Source organism: Apium graveolens, chromosome 11 (assembly GCF_009905375.1).
Source record: "Apium graveolens cultivar Ventura chromosome 11, ASM990537v1, whole genome shotgun sequence".
Lineage (NCBI taxonomy): Eukaryota > Viridiplantae > Streptophyta > Magnoliopsida > Apiales > Apiaceae > Apium > Apium graveolens.
In genome coordinates this window covers 2,990,226-2,996,766 of record NC_133657.1, presented here as the reverse complement: position 1 = coordinate 2,996,766, position 6,541 = coordinate 2,990,226, and the positions used below count along the sequence as shown (strand labels likewise).

The 6,541-nt window shown below is 38.0% G+C and overlaps 1 non-coding gene across 1 annotated transcript; it reads left to right on the top strand.

The window, feature by feature from the left end:
• Positions 1–5,354: 5,354 nt before the first annotated feature.
• Positions 5,355–5,461, top strand: LOC141699295 (small nucleolar RNA R71). Its single transcript, XR_012565768.1, has one exon. It is a non-coding gene; the product is annotated as a small nucleolar RNA R71 (small nucleolar RNA).
• Positions 5,462–6,541: the final 1,080 nt, after the last annotated feature.

Below are 6,541 nucleotides of genomic sequence, written 5' to 3'. Positions count from 1 at the left end.
AGCCATCTATATATATAGGGGAATAATCAAATACAAACTAAAATTAAAATAGAAACTAGGAACCAATTTAAGCCATTAGATCTACCTAATCTAATGGTCCCCCTAAATCACCCACCCAACTATTCTGCACCCTCCCACACCCAATTCCAGCTTTTCCCCTCCATTTTTAATTTGATTTTTTTCGTCAAACCGTAAGTTTTTTTTTAAAATCCGATTTCACTGTGTTTTTCTACATCTCTCAACGATCGATTTGCATACCATATGTGTTATATTTCGAATTAATTTAAAAAAATATTTAGTTTCTAGTTTATATTCTAAATTAGTTTCCATTGTAGTAGCCCCTATATATATAATATATATATAGGGGATTGATCAAATACAAACTAAAATTAAAATAGAAACTAGGAACCAATCTAAGCCATTAAATCTACCGAATCTAATGGTCCCCCCTAAATCACCCCACCCAATTACTCTGCACCCTCCCACACCCAATTTCAGCTTTTCCCATCCGTTTTTCATTTAATTTTTCCTGTCAAACCGTAAGTTTTTTTTAAAATCCGATTTCACTATATTTTTCTACATCTCTCAACGATCGATTTACATACCATATGTGTTATATTTCGAATTAGTTTTTTTTTTTAAAATTATTTGGTTTCTAGTATATATTCTAAATTGGTTTCTATTGGAGTAGCCCTTATATATATTAAGATTTAGGGAGCATAAGATATATATTAACTATACCATTACCTTTGCATATTTCAGATTTTTTTTTTTGAGAGAAAAGAAAAAATGTAAAAAATTGATTTCTTAGCTTATTCCCCAACAATTTTTATAAAAGAAAGGAAAAAAACCTGCAGATTTAGAAAGAAGTTTTCTTTATTTTTATTTTCAAAATCTCCTTTCTCACTTTTGTAAAGATTGGGAGAGAAAGAAAAATAAGCTATTCATTATTCTTTTCTTTTCTATCCTATAGCATTATAATAGAGAAGTTGTTTCCGCGCATTCTTACGACGGAAAGGTAGAAATCGTCGTAAAAACTTGCGCCGAAAAAAAATTGACGTCGTAAGTATAGTATTTTACCGATAAACAGGTGCCAAAAAATTTAAAGAAAAATAAAAAGACAACATAAAAAGTAAAATGTCGTTTTAACTTTCCGATGGAATTTTTTTTCGTCGCAAGAATATATATTTTACTATTTAATTATACTTTGAATTAAATGAACAAAATCATTATTTATATTTGCAAGTGGAAACGACGGCGTTTGTACCTAATTTACGACGGAATGGTCGTCGTATACTTCTTATGACGGAAATGCGTACAAAGTTCCCTCACCAACTATAATTAATGCCACCTTTCGATATTTATATAGGATTATTTAAACTAATATATATTAGAAGAACTTCTGATATTAGTGCATTGTCTTATATATTGAACCATTTTTACATTAACATAATTGTCTGATATATAGGAGTAAATCTATAATTACCCCATAATTTTGTAGTATGAATCAGGAATCTTTATTTGTTTTATAGGTTAAATCTCAAAACAGTCACTAAACAAAATAAGAGGCATATCATCCCTTTTAGACATATTACCCACACGTTGACATCGATCACATTTCAAAACGAACCGATGAGCATCTTTAAACAAGGTTGGCCAAAAGAAACTTGCTTGAAGAATACGAGCTGCTGTCTTTTCTCCACCATAATGTCCTCTATAAGTCGTTGAGTGGCAATCTCGCAAGATTCCCCCGTTTCGCTGTAAGGAATATATCTCCTGATGATTTGGTCAGCTCCTTGACGAAAAAGAAACGGCTCATCCCACATATACCACTTCACTTCATGTAGAAACTTCTTCCTTTGAGCATAAGATAAGTCGGGAGGCATGATATTACTCATAAGGTAGTTCACAATATCTGCAAATCTCGGTTCTTCTTCTTGCACTCCAAACAGCTGTTCGTCGGGAAAAGACTCATTTATCAATGTCTTATCCAATGAAGTAGTATTAGGGTTCTCTAAACGCGAGAGATGATCAGCGACTTGATTTTCAGTCCCCTTTCTGTCCTTGATCTCTATTTCAAATTCTTGAAGCAAAAGAACCCATCTGATCAATCTAGGATTCGAGTCCTTCTTCGAGACGAGATAACGAATTGCCGCGTGATCAGTGAAAACTGCCACTTTAGTCCCAAGCAGATAAGATCAAAATTTTTCAAAACCATAGACAATAGCCAAAAGTTCTTTCTCCGTAGTAGTATAATTTAGTTGAGCACCGTTTAGGGTCTTACTAGCGTAGTAGACATCATGAAATATGTTGTTCTTTCTCTGCCCAAGAACTGTTCCAACTACATAGTCACTTGCATCACATATCATCTCAAAAGGTTCATTCCAATCAGGTGCAGTTATGACAGGTGCCGTGATTAAACTCTTTTTTAATGTCTCAAAAGCTGCAAGGCACTCGTCATCAAACTTGCAAGGGACATCTTTCTCTAACAAACTGCACAAAGGCTTTGAAATCTTAGAGAAGTCTTTGATGAAACGCCTATAGAAACCCGCTGCGAATTCTTTTAACAGAAATATGTGGAGGAAGATTCTCAATGACTCCCACCTTGGCTTTGTCCACCTCAAGACCCTTACTAGAAACCTTATGCCCAAGAATAATGCCATGTCGCACCATAAAGTGACATTTTTCCCAATTGAGAACCAGATTGGTCTCAACACACCTCTTAAGAACGTGTCCAAGATTTTGCAAGCATTCATCGAAAGAATTGCCAAATACAGAGAAGTCGTCCATGAACACCTCCACATTCCGGCCAATCATATCAGAAACAAATGGTCAGCATACATCTCTGAAATGTGGTTGGTGCACCACACAGACCAAAAGAAACTCGTCTGAAGGCGAAAGTACCAAATGGACAAGTGAAGGTAGTCTTTTTCTGATCTTCTGGAGTGATACAAATCTGATTATAGCCTGAATAGCCATCCAGAAGACAGTAGTACTCATGACCAGCCAATATGTCAAGCATCTGGTCAACGAAGGGCAAAGGGAAGTGATCCTTCCTAATGGCCTTGTTCAGTTTTCTGTAGTCCATACAAACTCTCCATCCCGTGACTGTTCGTGTAGGAATGAGCTCATTCTTCTCATTAGCAACAACTGTGATACCTCCTTTCTTCAGTACACACTGAACTGGACTCACCCAAGAACTGTCAGAAATGAGATAAATAATCCCTGCATCCAGCCACTTAAGAATTTCCTTCTTCACTACTTCCTTCATGATCGGATTGAGTCTTCTTTGCTGCTCATTCGTAGGCTTGCTACCTTCCTCTAGCAGAATTTTATGCATACAATAAGAAGGGCTAATTCCCTTAATATCTGCTATAGTCCAACAAATTGCCGATTTGAAATCTCTTAGAATACTCAAAAGCTTTTCCTTATCACTACCTGAAAGGTTAGATGCAATAATTACAGGCAGAGTAGATGCATCACCTAAAAACGCATACCTCAAATATTCAGGTAAAGGCTTAAGCTCAAGAGTAGGAGCTTCCTCAATAGATGGCTTGAGGCGCTTAGGAGCTTTGTTCAATTCCCCCATTCCAAGATATTCAAAAGGCATATCAATCTTCCTCTTCCAGGGAGAAGCATTCTGAAATTGCAACTGTTCATCCCCTTCATCATCTTCACTATCGGAATTCCCTAATAAGGTCTTCTCTAAGGCATTAGACCTTAGTAATTGATCAAGTTCTGAAGTCATCGCAGAATCGACCAACTCCACCTTTAAGCACTCCTCATTTTCCGTAGGAAATTTCATAGCATTGAACACATTAAAAGTTACATCATGATCCAGCACTTGCATTGTCAGCTCACCTTTCTGCACATCTATCAAGGTTCAGCCAGTTGCCAAGAAAGGTCTTCCCAAAATTATGGGAATCTTCTTATCCTCCTCGAAATCAAGAATTACGAAATCAGCAGGGAAGATGAGTTTATCAACCTTGACCAAGACATCCTCCACAATAACTCGCGGATTTGTAATAGAACGATCGGCCAACTGCAAAGTCATATAAGTCAGTTTTGGATCAGGTAAGTCCAACTGCTTGAAGATTGACAAAGGCATCAGATTAATGCTAGCTCCCAAGTCACATAAGCATCTGTCAAAAGACATTTTTCCAATAGTACACGGAATAGTGAAGCTTCCAGGATCTTTAAGCTTCGGAGGCAACTTCTGTTACAGCACAACACTGCATTCCTCCGTGAGAGCGACAATCTCTAAATCATCTAGCTTCACTTTTCGAGAGAGTATACCCTTCATAAACCTTGCGTAACTAGGCATCTTCTCAAGAGCCTCAACGAAAGGTATGTTGATATGAAGCTTCTTGAACACCTCCAGAAACTTCTCAAATTGCTTATCCAACTTTTTCTTCTACAACCGCTTAGGAAATGGCGGTGGAGGATAAATCTGTTTCTCCCCTGTATTACCCTCAGGAGGAGTGTGCTCAACAGTAGTCTTCCTTGACTCCACTTCTACTTCCTGCTGCTCTACTTCTTTCTCAGCCCCAGCTTCTTCAGTCAACTCTAGAGTTTGTTCGGGATTCGCAACCTTTCCAGACCTCAAAGTGATTGCCTTTACCTGCTCCTTGGCTTCATTCCTTACTGTCACTTCAGTGTCACTAGGCAATGTACCAAGTTAACGATTTAATAAGGCATTGGCAATTTGTACGATTTGATTTTCTAAGGTCTTGATAGAAACAACTTGGTTCTTGCACAAAAGCTTCAACTCCTCTAATTCAGATTTTTCATTAGCTTGTTGCTATTGAAGTTGCTGTCTTGGTGCATATTGTGGTTGCTGAAAACCAGGGGGCTTGTACTGCTTAGCTGGGTACTGCTGATAAGGCTGTTGAACCACATTTTGAGCGTTGCTCCAGCTGAAATTAGGATGATAGCGGTTGTTAGGATGATAGGTGGCTGGCACAGGTTGCTGCGATCGCTGAAAATTGCTCACGAACTGAGCAGATTCACTAGAATTAGCACACTGATCAGTCTCATGGGCACCAGCATAAAGCTCACAAACACTAGTGATTTGATTAACTCCATAATTAGCCAAAGAGTCCACCTTCATCATCAAAGCCTTAAGTTGGGCAGCTATAGCAGTTGCTGCATCCAACTCCAGAATTGTTGCTACTTTTTCCTGAGTTAGTCTCTGGGAAGGATTCTGGTATTCATTAGCAGCCATCAGTTCAATCAATTCATAAGCTTCATTGTAGCTTTTAGCCCACAAGGCTCCTCCTGATGCTGCATCAAGCATGGGTCTAGAAGTAGCACCCAATTCATTATAGAAACAGTTTATAATCATCCAATCAGGCATGCCATGGTGTGGGCACTTCCTTAGCATCTCCTTATATCGATCTCAAGCCTCACACAGAGATTCTCCAGTTTGCTGAGCAAACTGAGTAAGAGTATTCCTGATTGCAGCAGTCTTCGCCATAGGGAAGAATTTAGTGAGAAACTTTTGAGCAAGATCTTCCCATTTAGTGATAGACCCTGGTGGTAGAGAATATAACCAGCACTTAGCTTTGTCCCTAAGAAAGAATGGGAAGAGTCGCAGCTTGAGAGCATCTTCAATCACACCATTGAACTTGAAAGTGTCACAAATCTCGATGAAATCCCTGATGTGCATGTTGGGGTCTTCAGTAGGAGAACCCCCAAACTGAACTGAGTTCTGTATCATCTGAATCGTGCTTGACTTGATCTCAAACGTGTTAGCCGAGATGGCTGGTCTGATGATGCTTGACTGAATATCATTGATCTTAGGCTGAGAATAGTACATCAGAGCCTTATGAATTTCTTCTTGATCACCCATCACTACTAAAACTGGTTCCTCGACTTTCTCTTCTTCTTCAAACTTCTCTTCTTCTTTAAAAACTTCTCTTCGAACCACTACAGCTTCTTCCTCGGCTTGATCCAGATTTCTCTTACCAGACCGAGAACGCGTATGCATACACGCTCGCTAGAGTACCTTAAATAAGACAAGAAAACAGATAAGTAATAATGTTCGAGTCAATGAACTTTAACGACCACTGACGACAAACACATAAACTAAAAAATTAACACAGAGTCCCCGGCTGCAGCGCCAAAAACTTGTTAGTCGCTAAACACGCGCTAATAATACACGCAAGTATACGCGTTCGCAAGTAATATAGAATTATTTCTAGTTCGTTCCCACAGAGACTGGCTTGGTTGACTAATTAATTTATGCACTTATGCACTGATGATATGGTTATTATCCAATGCTAATACGATAACAAATTGATATTGTTTTTAACTAAGAATTAAACTAACAATTATAACTAAGAGAATAAGAATGATCGAATTAATATATATGACAAACATGGGATTATAACTTCATTAAATACTTTATTCAATAGCCTTTTCATTCTTAACCTTAGCATGTAATGGTGATGACACTAATCAGATAACACGAAGCTGATGAACGCCAACTTTCGTTGTACGAATACCATACTACTAGACATCCATAAAAGAGATAGAAGCT